The 19,388-nt window shown below is 41.3% G+C and overlaps 1 long non-coding RNA gene across 1 annotated transcript; it reads left to right on the top strand.

Moving 5' to 3' along the window:
• LOC108405568 (uncharacterized) lies at window positions 1-15,088 on the top strand. Its single transcript, XR_001855219.3, has 3 exons — window positions 1-138; window positions 14,029-14,110; window positions 14,799-15,088. It is a non-coding gene; the product is annotated as an uncharacterized lncRNA (long non-coding RNA).
• The last annotated feature ends 4,300 nt before the right edge of the window (window positions 15,089-19,388 follow it).

Raw genomic sequence — 19,388 nt, 5'->3', positions numbered from 1 at the left:
ACCTTTTAACCCACAGCTGTCAAACACCCTGCCTTATTTGCACCTAATTACCAGAGCTCTGCTTTCTCCAGTGCGGCTCAGCCTGCTGAAGCCTTGGCTCCGTGCTGAGAGCAGGAGAAACTGCGATCAAGAGCTCAGGTGAGGAGCGGGGGGTGCACCCTTTACTTCCGGGAAAGAGTAGGGAGTTGAAGCAGGTCGGCCTTGAGCCCCCCATTCTCCAGTAAACCAGCCTTCCATCTATCCAGTCATATGTTCAGCCTCTCAATCCCTCGTTTATCTGTTTCCCTGTCAATAAAATCTGTGAAGCACCCACAATAGGTCAGGCTTCAGAAATAAGAGACAAAAACACGGAGAAAGCCTCAGGAAAGACAGAAACTAGCCTATCTGTGACTCAGAGAGCGAGACACACCCAAATTCTCTCTTGCTTTCAGCCAAGGAGAAAGGGGAAAAACCTGTTTTATTCACCCATCTCGGTGCTGGGGATCCCCTTAACCAATTAGGATCCCAGGCCTGTCTCACCTTCCTGTTTTCCCCCTAGGAAGTGTGAGCAAAGCTGTCATTTGGCAATTCTCAGCAATAAGGCAAGCACAGGAAGCCAAGTCATTTAAAGACTGCCCGGACTGTCAAATGTAGAGGTGGGAATGAATGCTACCTGTGTAATAATTCTTGCTATTCATCACAGCAACTGGAAAACGAGTATTTTAACATTGCAAATTCAAATCTAACACCAGGCCCCACTCTATGAGAAGCAGGCTTCTCAACCTTCCATGGCTGTGCAAAGAGAGGCCAGCAGAGGCCCCCATTCCTCAGAGACCCAGAATCCTGCCCCCTTCATCTGCTCCTCCAGGAACAGAATGGAGCCCAGCCTGGGGCCAGAGAAAGGAAAAGGTGGGGATATCAACTACAAGGCAGAATAAAATGTAAAACTTTAACAAAGGAACAGGAAAGATGCTCCACCTCACCCAGCCACAGTAGGCAAGGGAATGTGCAACAGGCTTACAACTAATTAATGCTCCTTTAAAAACAGATTTGCATTTTTTGAATTTTTGACTAAAAGCAAAAATATTGTTATGTGTAAAATATTGAAAAAGATTAAGAAGAAGGAAAAGTCACCCAGAAATAAAGGCTATTAACATTGGGTCTGTGGCCAGTCTTTTTTCTTTGCCTATATATATGTTATGTACTTATAAAGTCGTTATCAGTATTGTGGATATTCTTTTGCAATCTGCTTTTGTTTTTTTAGCTTCATATGTTGCATCCATTTTTTCATGTATTTAGATGTTCTCCTACAACATATTTAATGACCATGTTGCATCCACAGACAGGATAATAATAATAACAGCAGCTAACACTTAGAATAGAGCAGACACTTAACATAGAGTAATTCATTTAATCCTCACAATAACAGAATGAGGCAGATGCTACAAAATTATCTTCATTTCACAAGCACGGCAACTGAAGCACAGAGAAGCCATACAGCTAATAAGAGGCAAGCCTGCATTTGAACCCAGGCAGCCCAACGTGCATGCTTGTAACTACTGACTCACACTACAATTTAATTTACTGAACCTATTCCCTATTGATGGATATCATTCCAACTCAGGGGCTTTTTTGCTGTCATAAACATACTGAGTTGCACATCCTTGAATATATACTTTTGTACACATCCTTAATTATTTCTTTATAATAATTCTGAGACCAAAGGTAAAACTTACTTTTAAGGCCTTTCATATATGTATTGCCAAATTTCAGAAACATATATTATATTACATTCTCCATATATGGAAGTGTTATTTTCTTATGAACCCTTCCCAATGCTGGTTATTTTTTTCTTCTCAATTGCTTGGTGAAAGTGTTCTCTCCAGATTGTTTGAATGTGCATTTCCTCGTTTATTAGTTTCATAGAAATTTTTTTTCATAAAATTATTAGCTATTTACATTTTTCTTTTCTAGATTGCCAACTTGGATGTTTGTATATTTTTTTCTAGTAGGGCACTGTCTTTTATTTATAAGAGATCCTTACATATTAAGAATTTAAATCTTATGCCTGCTGTGGGTGTTGGAAACATTCTTCAAGGTTGTCACTTGCCTTTTAATGTTGTTTACAGTGGTTCTAAATATATATATATACATATTTTTAGTTTTTACCTTGTCAAATGCATTGATCTTTTCCCTTGTGTTTCCTCTTCCTGTATTCAGAAAGGATTTCCCTATCTCAAGAGATGATGAATGTTCACTTATGTTTTTTGCAGTTCTTTCCAAGGTCATTTAATGACTTTAGATGCAGTGAGAAAAACTGCAGAAAATCAGAACAACTTATCCCAGGGCTTGATTGATTGCCCAACTCAATATCTACTTTGCTGCCATTTTTTTTTTTTTTTTTTTTTTTTTTTTTTTTTTGAGAGGGCATCTCTCATATTTATTGATCAAATGGTTGTTAACAACAATAAAATTCAGTATAGGGGGGTCAATGCTCAATGTACAATCATTAATCCATCTCAAGCCTAATTCTCGTCAGTCTCCAATCTTCTGAAGCATAACGAACAAGTTCTTACATGGTGAACGAATTCTTACAGAGTGAATAAATTCTTACATGGTGAACAGTACAAGGGCATTCATCACAGAAACTTTCGGTTTTGATCATGCAATATGACCTATAAACCATCAGGTCAAATATGAATATTCATTTGATTTTTGTACTTGATTTATATGTTGATCCCACATTTCTCCTATTATTATTATTATTTTTATTTTTAATAAAATGCTGAAGTGGTAGGTAGATGCAAGATAAAGGTAGAAAACATAGTTTAGTGCTGTAAGAAGGCAAATGTAGATGATCAGATGATCAGGTGTGTGCCTATGGACTAAGTATTAATCCAGGCTAGACAAGGGCAGCAAGACATCCACGGATGCAGAAGATTTCTCTCAAAGCAGGGGGGGTGAGGTTCTGAGCCTCACCTCTGTTGATCCCCAAATTCTCACCTGATGGCCCCCCTGCGACTGTGCCTGTCTTAGGTTGTTCCTCCCTTGAGGAATCTTACCCGTCTCTGGCTAACCAGTCATCTTCCCGGGCCATACAGGGAAATGTAAAGTTGGTAAGTGAGAGAGAAGCCATATTGTTTGCAAAGGTTAGCTTTTTACTTCTTTGCAGATTTATGCCCTGTGGCTTCTATGCCCAGCACTTGTCTCGAGGTATCTTTACCACCTGGAGGAATTATGATACTCGGTAAATTCGATATGAGGCACGAATTCTATTTAAGGTTTGTAATTAGGAAGGAAGAAGAAAAGCTATAGATGTAGCATATGAAGGAAACTTGGGAGGATTGATTATTTCTTTGACATATCTTCTTGTATAGTACCTTAAGTATGTACAGGTTTTAAACTACTAACTAATTTGCACACACATATTAACATAATAGGAATACGGTGACATAAACAAAGCAAATCTATAATTACCAGCCATCTCCAGTGAAGCCAAGAAAACCATTTAGGCACCCTAGGCATTTGTGAAAATTTATCTATGATATGATGGATATTTTCGAACTGTACTTGAACCATCAGACAAATTAAAGCAGCCCATTTCTGGGATCTGTTCACATCCCATATGTTCTTTTAACCATAGATAGTCTATAGTCATGAGATTTTGGGGTGCTACAACTTGCACCCCTCCCAACTCCTGGTTGAGTTCCAACAGTACAGATCCAGTCAAATTCGTTGTCTCACTGTATGCACATGCCAGCCTAGACATCTCCCTCCTCCTTCTTATGGCAAGTCCAGGAGACGGTGGGCTGGATGCAGCCACAACCGCAGCATCGTCCGGATCCCTGTGGAGGCTTTTTGATGATCATCCCCCGGCACGAGTCCTCCAGAGAGTGCTGATGCCGGAAGCTCCTCCTCATATCGTATCTTAGTTCATTTTCTGGGTATCCAAGCTAGGCCTTGATCTTCTGCCTAGAAACAAACAGACCCTTTGCCCACACTTTGACATGCCCTCTATACCACTGTGCAGAACTCATTGGAGGTCAGCACACAGTAACTGCTTTTTTTTTTTTTTTTTTTTTAATTAAGAGAAAGGAATATTATCAGAAAAGAGTACCTCCATAGCTGATCATCTGACACCCTTTAAGTGATCAACATTAAGGATATTTAAAGAATGCGTTGATCTTTGATTTACCAATAGTTTTATCCTGTTAAGGAGTAATCCCCCTTTTCTTTCTTTCTTTCTTTTTTTTTTTTAAATTTTTAATCTACACTTACCTGAAGAATACTATGTTTACTATGCTCTCCCCTATATCAGGTCCCCCCTAACAACCACATTACGGTTACTGTCCATCAGCTTAGCAAAATGTGGTAGAGTCACTACTTGTCCTCTCTGTGTTGTGCAGCCCACCCTCCCCTTTCTCCCTCCCCCCCATGCATGCTAATCTTAATACCCCCCTTCTTCTTCCCCCCCCTTATCCCTCCCTGCCCATCCATCCTCCCCAGTTCCTTTCCCTTTGGTACCTGTTAGTCCATTTTTGGGTTCTGTAATTCTGCTGCTGTTTTCTTCCTTCAGTTTTTCCTTTGTTCCTATACTCCTCAGATGAGTGAAATCATTTGGTATTTCTCTTTCTCCGCTTGGCTTATTTCACTGAGCATAATACTCTCCAGCTCCATCCATGTTGCTGCAAATGGTTGGATTTTTCCACTTCTTATGGCTGAGTAGTATTCCATTGTGTATATGTACCACATCTTCTTTATCCATTCATCTACAGATGGACATTTAGGTTGCTTCCAATTCTTGGCTATTGTAAATAGTGCTGCGATAAACATAGGAGTGCATCTGTCTTTCTCAAACTTGATTGCTGCGTTCTTAGGGTAAATTCCTAGGAGTGGAATTCCTGGGTCAAATGGTAGGTCTGTTTTGAGCATTTTGATGCACCTCCATACTGCTTTCCACAATGGTTGAACTAATTTACATTCCCACCAGCAGTGTAGGAGGGTTCCCCTTTCTCCACAGCCTCGCCAACATTTGTTGTTGTTTGTCTTTTGGATGGCAGCTATCCTTACTGGTGTGAGGTGATACCTCATTGTAGTTTTAATTTGCATTTCTCTGATAATTAGCGATGTGGAGCATCTTTTCATGTGTCTCTTGGCCATCTGTATTTCTTTTTTGGAGAACTGTCTGTTCAGTTCCTCTGCCCATTTTTTAATTGGGTTGTTTGTTTTTTGTTTGTTGAGGCGTGTGAGCTCTTTATATATTCTGGACGTCAAGCCTTTATCAGATCTGTCATTTTCAAATATATTCTCCCATACTGTAGGGTTCCTTTTTGTTCTATTGATGGTGTCTTTCGCTGTACAGAAGCTTTTCAGCTTAATGTAGTCCCACTTGCTCATTTTTGCTGTTGTTTTCCTTGCCCGGGGAGATATGTTCAAGAAGAGATCACTCATGTTTATGTCTAAGAGGTTTTTGCCTATGTTTTTTTCCAAGAGTTTAATGGTTTCGTGACTTACATTCAGGTCTTTGATCCATTTTGAGTTTACCTTTGTATATGGGGTTAGACAATGGTCCAGTTTCATTCTCCTACATGTAGCTGTCCAGTTTTGCCAGCACCATCTGTTGAAGAGACTGTCATTTTGCCATTGTATGTCCATGGCTCCTTTATCAAATATTAATTGACCATATATGTTTGGGTTAATTTCTGGGGTCTCTAATCTGTTCCACTGGTCTGTGGCTCTGTTCTTGTGCCAGTACCAAATTGTCTTGATTACTATGGCTTTGTAGTAGAGCTTGAAGTTGGGGAGTGAGATCCCCCCTACTTTATTCTTCTTTTTCAGGATTGCTTTGGCTATTCGGGGTCTTTGGTGTTTCCATATGAATTTTTGAATTATTTGTTCCAATTCATTGAAGAATGTTGCTGGTAATTTGAGAGGGATTGCATCAAATTTGTATATTGCTTTCGGCAGGATGGCCATTTTGACGATATTAATTCTTCCTAGCCATGAGCATGGGATGAGTTTCCATTTATTAGTGTCCCCTTTAATTTCTCTTAAGAGTGACTTGTAGTTTTCAGAGTATAAGTCTTTCACTTCCTTGGTTAGGTTTATTCCTAGGTATTTTATTCTTTTTGATGCAATGGTGAATGGAATTGTTTTCCTGATTTCTCTTTCTATTGATTCGTTGTTAGTGTATAGGAAAGCTACAGATTTCTGTGTGTTGATTTTGTATCCTGCAACTTTGCTGTATTCCGATATCAGTTCTAGTAGTTTTGGAGTGGAGTCTTTAGGGTTTTTTATGTACAGTATCATATCATCTGCAAATAGTGACAGTTTAACTTCTTCTTTACCAATCTGGATTCCTTGTATTTCTTTGTTTTGTCTGATTGCCGTGGCTAGGACCTCCAGTACTATGTTAAATAACAGTGGGGAGAGTGGGCATCCCTGTCTGGTTCCCGATCTCAGTGGAAATGCTTTCAGCTTCTCGCTGTTCAGTATAATGCTGGCTGTGGGTTTATCATATATGGCCTTTATTATGTTGAGGTACTTGCCCTCTATTCCCATTTTGCTGAGAGTTTTTATCATGAATGGATGTTGAATTTTGTCAAATGCTTTTTCAGCATCTATGGAGATGATCATGTGGTTTTTGTCTTTCTTTTTGTTGATGTGGTGGATGATGTTGATGGATTTTCGAATGTTGTACCATCCTTGCATCCCTGGGATGAACCCCACTTGGTCATGGTGTATGATCCTTTTGATATACTGTTGAATTCTGTTTGCTAATATTTTATTGAGTATTTTTGCATCTACATTCATCAGGGATATTGGTCTGTAATTTTCTTTTTTGGTGGGGTCTTTTCCTGGTTTTGGTATTAGGGTGATGTTGGCTTCATAGAATGAGTTTGGGAGTATTCCCTCTTCTTCTATTTTGTGGAACACTTTAAGGAGAATGGGTATTATGTCTTCTCTGTGTGTCTGATAAAATTCCGAGGTAAATCCGTCCGGCCCCGGGGTTTTGTTCTTGGGTAGTTTTTTGATTACTGTTTCAATTTCTTTGCTTGTAATTGGTTTGTTTAACTTTTGTGTTTCTTCCTTGGTCAGTCTTGGAAGGTTGTATTTTTCTAGGAAGTTGTCCATTTCTTCTAGGTTTTCCAGCTTGTTGGCATATAGGTTTTCATAGTAGTCTTTAATAATTCTTTGTATTTCTGTGGAGTCTGTCGTGATTTTTCCATTCTCATTTCTGATTATGTTGATTTGTGTTGACTCTCTTTTTTTCTTAATAAGTTGGGCTAGAGGCTTATCTATTTTGTTTATTTTCTCAAAGAACCAGCTCTTGGTTTCGTTGATTTTTGCTATTGTTTTATTCTTCTCAATTTTGTTTATTTCTTCTCTGATCTTTATTATGTCCCTCCTTCTGCTGACTTTAGGCCTCATTTGTTCTTCTTTTTCCAGTTTTAATAATTGTGATGTTAGACTATTCATTTGGGATTGTTCTTCCTTCTTCAAGTGTGCCTGGATTGCTATATACTTTCCTCTTAAGACTGCTTTCGCTGCATCCCACAGAAGTTGGGGCTTAGTGTTGTTGTTGTCATTTGTTTCTATATATTCCTTGATCTCTATTTTGATTTGTTCATTGATCCATTGATTATTTAGTAGCATGTTGTTAAGCCTCCATGTGTTTGTGAGCCTTTTTGTTTTCTTTGTAGAATTTATTTCTACTTTCATACCTTTGTGGTCTGAAAAATTGGTTGGTAGAATTTCAATATTGTGGAATTTACTGAGGCTCTTTTTGTGAGCTAGTATGTGGTCTATTCTGGAGAATGTTCCATGTGCACTTGAGAAGAATGTATATCCTGTTGCTTTTGGATGTAAAGTTCTATAGATGTCTATTAGGTCCATCTGTTCTAGTGTGTTGTTCAGTGCCTGTGTGTCTTTACTTATTTTCTGCCCGGTGGATCTATCCTTTGGGGTGAGTGGTGTGTTGAAGTCTCCTACAATGAATGCATTGCAGTCTATTTCCCTCTTTAGTTCTGTTAGTATTTGCTTCACATATGCTGGTGCTCCTGTATTGGGTGCATATATATTTAGAATGGTTATATCCTCTTGTTGGACTAAGCCTTTTATCATTATGTAGTGGCCTTCTTTATCTCTTGTAACTTTCTTTGTTTTGAAGTCTATTTTGTCTGATATTAGTACTGCAACCCCTGCTTTCTTCTCACTGTTGTTTGCCTGAAATATGTTTTTCCATCCCTTGACTTTTAGTCTATGCTTATCTTTGGGTTTAAGGTGAGTTTCTTGTAAGCAGCATATAGATGGGTCTTGCTTTTTTATCCATTCTATTACTCTATGTCTTTTGATTGGTGCATTAAGTCCATTTACATTTAGGGTGACTATTGAAAGATATGTACTTATTGCCATTGCAGGCTTTAGATTCGTGGTTACCAAAGGTTCAAGGTTAGCTTCTTTAGTATCTTACTGCCTAACTTAGCTCGCTTATTGAGCTGTTATATACACTGTCTGGAGAGTCTTTTCTTCTCTCCCTTCTTATTCCTCCTCCTCCATTCTTCATATGTTGTGTGTTTTGTTCTGTGCTCTTTTTAGGGGTGTTCCCATCTAGAGCAGTCCCTGTAGGATGCCCTGTAGAGGTGGTTTGTGGGAAGCAAATTCCCTCAGCTTTTGCTTGTCTGGGAATTGTTTGATCCCACCATCATATTTAAATGATAGTCGTGCTGGATACAGTATCCTTGGTTCAAGGCCCTTCTGTTTCATTGCATTAAGTATATCATGCCATTCTCTTCTGGCCTGTAGGGTTTCTGTTGAGAAGTCTGATGTTAGCCTGATTGGTTTTCCTTTATAGGTGACCTTTTTCTCTCTAGCTGCCTTTAAAACTCTTTCCTTGTCCTTGATCTTTGCCATTTTAATTATTATGTGTCTTGGTGTTGTCCTCCTTGGATCCTTTCTGTTGGGGGTTCTGTATAATTCCATGGTCTGTTCGATTATTTCCTCCCCCAGTTTGGGGAAGTTTTCAGCAATTATTTCTTCAAAGACACTTTCTATCCCTTTTCCTCTTTCTTCCTCTTCTGGTATCCCTATAATACGAATGTTTTTCCTTTTGTATTGGTCACATATTTCTCTTAGTGTTGTTTCATTCCTGGAGATCCTTTTATCTCTCTCTATGTCAGCTTCTATACGTTCCTGTTCTCTGGCTTCTATTCCTTCAATGGCCTCTTGCATCTTATCCATTCTGCTTATAAATCCTTCCAGGGATTGTTTCACTTCTGTGATCTCTTTCCTGACATCTGTGATCTCCTTCCGGACTTCATCCCACTGCTCTTGCATTTTTCTCTGCATCTCATCCCACTGCTCTTGCATTTTTCTCTGCATCTCATCCCATTGCTCTTGCATTTTTCTCTGCATCTCTGTCAGCATGTTCATGATTTTTATTTTGAATTCTTTTTCAGGAAGACTAGTTAGGTCTGTCTCCTTCTCAGGTGTTGTCTCTGTGATCTTTGTCTGCCTGTAGTTTTGCCTTTTCATGGTGATAGAGATAGTTTGCAGAGCTGGTACAAGTGACCGCTGGAAGAGCTTCCCTTCTTGTTGGTTTGTAGCCTTTTCCTGGGAGAATAGCGACCTCTAGTGGCTTGTGCTGGGCAGCTGCGCGCAGACAGGGCTTCTGCTTCCTGCCCAGTTGCTTTGGGGTTTATCTCCGCTGTTGCTGTGGGCTTGGCCTGGCTGGGGCTGTTCCTCCAAAATGGTGGAGCCCCGTTGGAGGGGGAGCAGCCAGGAGACTATTTATCTTCGTAAGGGGCCTCTGTGCTCCCTGCTGCCCAGGGGGTTAGAGTGCCCAGAGATCCCCAGATTCCCTGCTTCTGGTCTAAGTGACCTGTCCTGCCCCTTTAAGATTTCCAAAAAGCACTCTCCAAACCAAAACAACAGCAGCAACAATGAGAGAGGGAACAGAAAGAAAGAGAAAAAAAAAGGAAAAAAAGGGGAAAAACAAGCGATTTTTTTTTTTTTTTTTTTTTGTCCTCAGGTGCCGGTCCCAGGCACCCGCTCACTGGTCCTGCTGCCCTGTCTCCCTAGCACCAGGGTCCCTGTCCTTTCAAGGCTTCCAAAAAGCACCCACCCACCGGTCCCTCAGGGAAGGAACGCTCAATATTCTTTGTCCTCAGGCACTGGTCCCACGCACCCGCTCACCAGTCCCGCCGCCCTGCCTCCCTAGCACCGGGGTCCCTGTCCCTTCAAGGCTTCCAAAAAGCACTCGGCAACAAGAGAGAAAAAAAAGGGGAAAAACGCGCGATTTCTTCCGTCCTCAGGTGCTGGTCTCAGGCACCCACCCACCGGTCCCACAGGGAAAAATGCGGGATATTCTTTGTCCTCAGGTGCCGGTCCCAGGCACCCGCTCACCAGTCCCGCCGCCCTGCCTCCCTAGCACCGGGGTCCCTGTCCCTTTTAGGCTTCCAAAAAGCACTCACAGAAAAGAGAAAAAAAAAAAGGGGAAAAACGCGCGATTTCCTCTGTTCTCAAGTGCCGGTCTCAGGCACCCGCCCACCGGTCCCGCAGGGAAAAACGGGGGATATTCTTTGTCCTCAGGCGCTGGTCCCAGCCACCCGCTCACCAGTCCCGCCACCGTGCCTCCCTAGCACTGGGGTCCCCGTCCCTTCAAGGCTTCCAAAAAGCGCTCGCCAAAAAGAGAAAAAAAAAAAAAAAAGGGGAAAAACGCGCGACCTCCTCCGTCCTCAGGCACCGGTCTCAGGCACCCGCCCCCAGGTCTCGCAGGGAGAAACGCAGGATATTCTTTGTCCTCCGGCGCCGTTCCCAGGCACCTCCTCACCGGTCCCGCCACCCTGCCTCCCCAGCAACGGGGGCCCGTCCCTCTAAGGCTTCCAAAAAGCGCTCGCCAAGAAAAAAAAAAAAAAACCGCTCCGGTTTCTCTCCACCCGCCGGCAGCCGGGGGGAGGGGCGCTCGGGTCCCGCCGGGCCGGGGCTTGTATCTTACCCCCTTCGCAAGGCGCTGGTTCCTTGCAGGTGTGGATGTGGTCTGGATGTTGTCCTGTGTCCTGTGGTCTCTATTTTAGGAAGATTTTTCTTTGTTATATTTTCATAGCTCTATGTGTTTTTGGGAGGAGATTTCCACTGCTCTACTCACGCCGCCATCTTCTCTTTTAAAAAATCTGCTGCCATTTTTAAAATGTTCCTCTTGGGGGGAAGACAGGACTCAATACCATTTTGTGGGTCTCCTGGGAGCTGCCCATCATTTTGCCTCAAGGACTTTTATTCCCCACATTATCTCTAGGTCTCTTCTTCCTCAGAGGTTGCCTGCTTGACTCAAGATGATTTCTCTGCTGCTGTGGATGAGAGCTGTGGGTTTATCATCTGTATGCACTTGGACCACTTTTCTGTCCTCTCCAGACTTCTCCAAAGAATATGTTTAGGAAAAACAAACACCTAGAGCTTCCAAAGACACTGGAAAATTGGTCCAAGGACTCTAACATTTCCTTTCTTTAAAAAAAGAAATTGCCTTTGCAAATGTTCATTCGACTATGTCCCTGCAGGAACAGCTTCACCCACCTAAGGGACTAGCCTCTTCCTGGCTGTGCCCCTAACAGTAAGGCTATTTTCCAAGCCCCCCAGGGCCTTCTTCCTGAGTGACAGGAAGACTCGGGGTATTGAGCTGCATTTTCTCGGCCCCCAGAAGTAACAACATGATCATTTACGTGCTCAAGAGTCACACAGTGCTGGCATAGAGTATCCTTCTAGACAAAGAGTTTACCAGGTAGTGAAAGTATAAGATACAGCCCAAATGCCTTAGCAAGAGGCTGACAGTCAAGCAAAGGGAACCATTTGTGAAGGAAGAGCCTTTGGATTCGCTATTCTTATAATATATCTCCCTCACCATTTTGAGAAGTAAAGAAATATGTTTTCTCTGTGTAATTTAACTTCATCCCCTAACCTCACCACCTTTCCTATATTACAATTAATATCAAAGTCTTTCAAAAAAGTTTTCCCAGAAAAATGTTTTCTCTCTACAATGACAAAGGTATAAATGAAAGGAGCTTCTGCAGAGGCAGGGGAGGGGGCACTAGGCCCAATCTGCCTGAGTTGTTAGAAAACAACATTATTGTGTGAACCACAGTTTTTTCCCTATCCTCCCTCACTCCAGCTCCAGGAGATGCAGGTCTCCCAATATATCTGCAACCCTGAGATGGAAACTAGCAATAAGTTTGAAGTTAATAGCAACCTGTTCCTTCTCCTGAAACATAGGGGCTTCAAACTTAGAAGCAGAGGAATGCCTATGAAATATCAACTTCCAGTCACTTTCAATTTCTTCTCTCATAAATACATTTAAAACAGTCTTTAGCTAATGACTATGGGATTTCTGGGGGCAAAAGAACATTCAAAGAAGAAATAAGAACTTCTAAGAACCTCAGGGCATCATACTATCTAGAGCCAATCACCAACAGTTTTGTTTTTTTAAATATGCTTTCTATTTTAGGACAGGTTTAGATTTACAGAACTATTGTAAAAACAGCACAGAGTTCCCATATGCCTAGTTTCCTCTGTGATTGACATCCTATGGTATAGTATGGCACATTATTTAGTATTAGAGAGCCAAGACTGATACATTATTATTAACTAAAGTCCATAATTATTCACATTTTCTTAATTTGTACCTGATGTCCGTGCTCTGTTCTAGGATCGCACCCAAGACCCCACATGACTGTAGCTGTCGCGTCTCCTTCAGCTTTTCTTGGCTGTGACAGTTTCTCAGACTTCACTTGTTTTTGATGAACATGACACTTTTGAAGAGTAGGGGTTGGGTATGCTGTGGGATGGCCCTCCATTTGGATGTGTCTGATATATCTGTCAAGATTGGATTAGGTTAATGTGTTCCAGGAGGAAGACCACAGAGGCAAAGAGCCATTGTCATCACATCCTATCCAGAGCACATGCTGTTGATGTGTCTGACTCCTGTATGGCTGACCTTGACCACCTGGCTGCGGCGGTGTTTCTCAGATTTGTCCGTTGTGAAGCCACTCTTTTCCTCTCCCCTTTCCATCATAATCCAAGGAAGAAAGTCACTAAACCAAGTAGGGAGTTCTGCTCCACCTCCTGGAGGGCAGGGATTTACATTCATTATTTGGAGTTATTCCGCTTTGATTTCTGCTTCTCCACTTATTTATTCAATCACTTATTTATGACACTATTGATTCATGAACATTTATTTTATACTTTTGGTTATAATCCAATACTAACTCAAGCAGTAGTCTCTTCAAGTTCTTATTATGAAGAATTTGACTATATACAAAAGTAAACAAAAAGTATAACTAGACTTCATGTACCAGTCACCCAGCCCCAGGAACCAGTAAGCTGTGGACAATTCTGACCCCCAAAACATCCTATCATTTCATCCCTAAATATTCCTGCACATGTCTCAAAAAGACAAGGATCATTAAAAAATACCCATAATACAATGACCATGGCTAAAAATAATAATAGTACATCCTAAAAAGCAAACAATGTTCAAATTTCAAATTGTTTCATGATCGTACATTTTACCTTTTTTTTAAAAATCAGGATCTGAATAAGACCCACACACATTTTTTTTAAAACCTTACTTTCTGTTTAACTCATTTTGCCAGCCAAACACAGTGAAAACTGTAGTCTGACTAATTGCACAGAAAATAGAGTTTATAATCAGTAGCAAACCTAAGTCCCTGGCTAGCTGGAGCTCCATCAACAGGTCACTAGATGCCCCTGCAGATGGCCTCCTGGGGAGGGAAGGCAGAGGCACAGGTCTGCCAGTGCCATCAGCTTCACAGGCTGCACCTGGGAAGGACAAGCACGAAAAGGAGGAGAACTGATGTTCCTTGGATCATACAGCACTACATGCAGAAGAGTTGTTTCTGTTGCCGGCCACCGTCAGGGTGGCATCTTCCCAAACCCACAGTCCCTGGGTGGTCCACCTGCATCCTTAGGGTGATTGGTTGGTGTGTTCTTGAAGCCTGCCATAACCTACAAATTCCCCCTTTATCTCTTTCTCTCTTTCAGATCCTGTAATTTACTTGATGCAGGAACCAACTGTATGTCCTGAGAATCGTCCAGGCTGGATTTCGCTGACGGCATTCCCGGGGTGTGGTTCGGTATTCTCTGCCCTCTGTAGTTCCCTTAAACTGGTAGTTGGATCTAGAATCACTAATAGTTTTAAAACACACATCAATTGTAAGTGAAACATGTATAGTGAAACAGAAGTCATCTGGCCCTGTTAGTGTGGCCGTGGATACAGAAGCTGGTCTTGGGGGAGCCACGTTTAAGCTCAGACTGGAGCGGCCTCGAGGTGGGTGAGGGCTGTGAGGCACCGCCTCCCCGGAAGCAGCCTGAAGAATGCCTGGGGGCCGGCTGTGAAATGGTACCATTCTGACATGGTTTGCTCTGACAACTGAGTCCCCATGACATTAAGATTCAAAGGAGACTGTGTATATCTCAATCTCCTGTTTCTATTAGTTTTTAAATGGTTTTGAGGTTCTTTATAAGCAGCTGCTGATGGTATACAGTAAGTTTCTTAACTATTAAAATTCCTGTGCCCTCTGATCAGAACCCACTGTATAGTAAGTATGAAGCCTGGGTTTGAAAATGTGGGGTCCCTTGTTCAAAATTATGAAGAATTTCAGACAGCAGCAGCATTGCATTGATCAAGCACTGGGCCCTTCCAAGCACAGGACTGTGTGCCTGCAGGGCCCATGAGGCTGGTCCTGCTTGTAATGTTTCTCAGGAATAAAATGGGGAAATGGGTATTCTTCTTATCTCCACCCCTTACACAGGCCGAAGGAAGGACATCTCTACGAACAGCGCACTTCCAACTGCAGAGCTCACTGGGTGTTTAGTGGAATATCGTGGATGCTGGTGCATTATATCCCCCACAGCAAATGCCTCCTCATCTGACTCACAGAGCCCCAGAGGCTATGTTATGAAAGCCTCAGCTCTGTATCCAGGGGCTGGTTGCACTGCATGGCTCCAGGGGAGTTCAGATTCCAAGAACCCTATTTCCAGTATTGTGGCACATAGGAAAATTGTTTTGTTCTTAAGAAATAAATGCTGAAGTATTTCAGGGTGGAGCATCAGAATGCTTGCAACTTATTTGCCAATGGTTCAAGGTGTGTGTGTGTGTGTGTGTGTGTGTGTGTGTGTGTGTGTGTGTGTGTGTGTGTGACATAAATGTGGTGGTAAGGAAGCCTTCTCTAAGAGTGCACTGTGGAAATCTGTGGAAAGAGCAATCCAGAACAGGGGACCGTGGGGGCAGGTGCCCTAGGGGGGCAGGGGGCAGGGGGAACCAGGGTGCCCTAGCCAGGCAGCCAGTGGGGCAGAACTAAAGGCCTAACTTTGGGGTTTGAAAACCAGACAGGTACTTCATTCCACCACAGCATTTATCACTGTAGGAACTTACTCTGCTCTGTCATTTGTTTATTTCTCTCCTGACCAGATTATGAGCCCACTAGAGAAGGGTTTTTCCCTTATTTGCCCCTAAAACAGTGCTGCAGCAGGAGGAACTGGCAATGTGTAAGTAAGTGGTCAGGATGATCATTTAACTCAAGAACGTCCCCGGGGCCCACTTCTCCCTTGCTCTGCTTGCGGCTGGCCTGTGAGGAGGAAAGGAATCAGTGATGTCAAGCACACTGACCCTGTCTCAGGAGCAGGAGGCATTTCAAAGACAGCAGTGGGAGAGGATGGTGGTGTTCCTAGGGCGGCAACAGCAGAGGAACTGGGGTGGGTAGAAGGGGAGGGGTAGAGGGAAATTGTCTGCTTTTCAAATCATTCCAGATAAACAGTGTGGGCCCCACCCTCCCTTTCCCTTTGTGGACCCTCCTAAAATGTGTGTGTGTGGTGGGTGGCACGCTGCTGCTCAGGGGGATCTCATCTTCGCTCAGCAGCTTTCTCTTATCAGAAATTATCCAGAATACAAAGATTCACAGATGAAAATACCACTAAGACCCCTCACCAGGTTTCCTAGTAGGCTTCACAACCTGTTGGAATTAATCTCCTAAGGTTTAGGCAAAACACATTGACTGCTTTTATTATTATAATCTTTTATTCTGGAAATACACAGGAGCTGGCCCGATGTAAAGACAGATTTGCACTAACCTGCTTAGAATGTCAATGATCTGGCAGAATACAGTGGAATCCAGGGCCACATTTTTTTCATAATTTTTAGCAGACAGGCCTATTCTGGTGCCAAGAAAAAAATAAAAGGAAAACAGCTGCCTGGGAGAGCAAATAAAATGATAATTCCGTACCTTAAAATCAGAGTTGGATATATGCCACAGTGCTCAGCACTCTGTGAATGCGGGCAACAGTAGTCGAACGTGTTTTAAGAACAACAGGTTTCTTAAGTACAATACCTCAGGAGTATTGGCAAACCTGTGAGTTATCCCCTTGCCTTGTGAAAATGTGTGCATGTATTCATCTTAAAACACCTTGAAATTGTCAAATGCAAAAAAGTAAAATTGGACTTGTGTCATATAAATAGGTTTTATGGATCAAATGTGACTTGTAAGCCGGAGAGCAAACATCAGGAGCATCTAAGAAGCTAGGAGCCTGAAGCTCTGAAGGGGCTTTCGTATCATTCACCAAAGCCAAGAAAACAAAATAAAAATGATGCCAAATTATCCCAATGTTTCTCTCTGCCAGTGAGTATACAGTCTTTTTAGGGAACAGTCCATCTGTTTAGACAAAAGAATAGCCATCCCTTGGTCTCGACACAGGTAAAACTTCTTAGGAGACTTGGCCCTGCACCTCAGATAAAAGCTACATATGCCAAGTCCACAAACCTGTCAGAAATGGAGGTAATTCCCTGCCACGAATAAATATCAGCCTAGCCATTTGGCAAATGAGTCAGTAAGCATCCTGTTGGCAGACAGATGAAACTGAAGCAAACAGACAGCTTGAAAGCTGTTCTAGCTTCTCTCACAGTCAAAGGAACAGATAGTTGGCTGTATCAACCAGCCCATTATGGACCAGAAAAACTGGCTTTCCGTACTCTACTACACAGCAGGGCTGGTATCTTACAAATGACAAATCAATCGAAATACATCTGCTTTAGAAGAATTGTCAGCTAAGTTTTCATTGTAAATTACCCCAAGTTTTCAGAACAAAGTTAAAACTACGAACAAAATCAAGCAACTTCTTTAAGATGGTAATGAGGGCTGTAAAGATTGCTAGGAAATGTAAGGGAAGGCGGAGTTAATCTTCTTGGCGGCCTTTACTTCTCTGTGTTCGGCTTTCAGGCAGGGGCAAGTTCATTCTTAACAGTACCTGGCTTATGTTTTAGAAACTAAACAAGTAAGAACAGATACCCTCCAAAACACATAGCTTAATGATTACAATATTTTTTAAAATAGTTTGAAATCTAGAACTATTTTCTAAGACCTTTGTCTGAATATCATGTAACTTTTTAAAAGATCCAGATATCATTAATTCATTTGGAAAAAATGTTTTTTACGTATTTATGTTGGAACCAAAACAATACCTCTGATTTTTAATCTTTTCTCTGTCCATATAAATGAAATTATAATTTCTGTTGTGCTGCTGGATAGAAAAATTTCAGCAAGACTCTAAGCAAAGGGGACTGATCAGGTATATAGCTTCAGTCTCTCGCATTTCATCCTCTGTTTACTGAGACCTACCACATGCAAAGAAATGAGCGAGAGATGCGTTCTGTGTGGATCATTGTACATGGGATGTATAGGATAAGGAACCCACAGGATTAGAAATTGAGAGATGGAGCTCTAGTTCGGGCTCTGCTACTGACTATGTGACTATGTGTCGCTTAGCCCCTGGGGGCCTCACTATGTTCGCCTGTAAAACCAGAGAGAAATTAAATTAGTAGTTCTTAACCTTAAGTTCTTATCCTCAACCAAAGGTGTTCAAGGATAATATTTGGGGTCTATAAACTTGGAAGGGGAAAAAAACTGCATTTTATTTCCATTACTCACTAGCAGAAAATGGGCATTTCCTTCCATTGTGAATACAGGCAACAGACTACAGTAGTATGAGCTATGTACAGCTGTGCTTTGCACCAAAAAAAAAAAAAAATCACAGATATCTTCATATTCTATGGCAGTTGTTAAAGATATCTTGAAATTTTGTTTAGGTTCATTATTACTTTGAAATTATGGTAGTTATTAGACCTGTTGCCAGTTTTTTAAAATCAATATGTTACTAAAAAGCATATACATATATGTGTGTGTGTGTGTGTGTGTGTGTGTTGCCATATTACAACTTTTTATGAAAGTGTTGAAAACTGCACCTCATACCCATTAGGATGGTACTATATTTAAAAAACAACAAAATAACAAGTGATGGAGAAAACGTGAAGAAACTGAAAAATGCACTGTTGGTGGGAGTATAAAATGGTACTGCCACTATGAAAACAGTAGGAGCTTCCTCAAAAAATTAAAAACAACTACTATATGATCTGACAGTTCCATTTCTGAGTATAAAAATAATTGAAAACAGGGACTCAGACAAATATCTGTATACCCCTGTGCACAGCAGCATTATTCACAATTGCCAAAAACTAGAAAAAACGCAAACGTTCATCAAAAGATGAATGGATAAACAAAATGGGGTATATACATGCACTAGACTATTACTCAGCCATAAAATGGAAGGAAATGCTGACACATGCTATAATATGGATGAATCTTAAGGACATTATGCTAAGTGAAATAAGCCAGCCAAAAAAGGATCCATATTGTATGATTCCACTTCTGTGAGATATTTACAACAATCAAATTCATAGAGGCAGAAAGTAGAATGGTGATTAAGGGGCTTGGGAAGAGGGAAGGGAGAATGGAGAGTTGTTGCTTAATGGGTATAGGGCTTCAGATTTGTAAGATGAAGAAATTCTGGAGATGGATGGTGGTGACTGTTGCACAACAATCTGAATATACTTAACACTGAACAGTACATTTAAAAATGGTTAAGGTGGCAAATTTTAAGTCTTATGCATTCATCACAATTTTTAAAGTAATAATCAAAAATATATATTGATAACTTTTTAACATGGATGACATCCCTGGAATCTTATGCATTTAAAATATTATTCTGAAAGGGGTCGGAAGGCTTCACAAGAATACCAAAGTGGTCAATGACACAAAGATTAAAAACTCGTTAAAAACCTCAAAAGCGTTTCTCAGTTTTGAAATTCTGTATTTTCTGAAATGGCAAAGGAAGCAAGAGAAAACAGTTGTTTTATAAAATGGATGAATGTAGCTATATGTGGGAATATTAAACCTTCACTGTAAATTGATAACTTTTTCCCTAATAACATTTTTAAGCTGGATTCAGATATATTGAAAATGTTTAAATCCCAAGAATGAGCAATCTGTGATTTTCTTCAAAAAGTTCACTTT

This window comes from Manis javanica, chromosome 3, assembly GCF_040802235.1.
Source record: "Manis javanica isolate MJ-LG chromosome 3, MJ_LKY, whole genome shotgun sequence".
Classification (NCBI taxonomy): Eukaryota; Metazoa; Chordata; class Mammalia; order Pholidota; family Manidae; genus Manis; species Manis javanica.
Note: the sequence above shows the minus strand (reverse complement) of the source record. Positions and strands in the feature narration are given on the sequence as shown.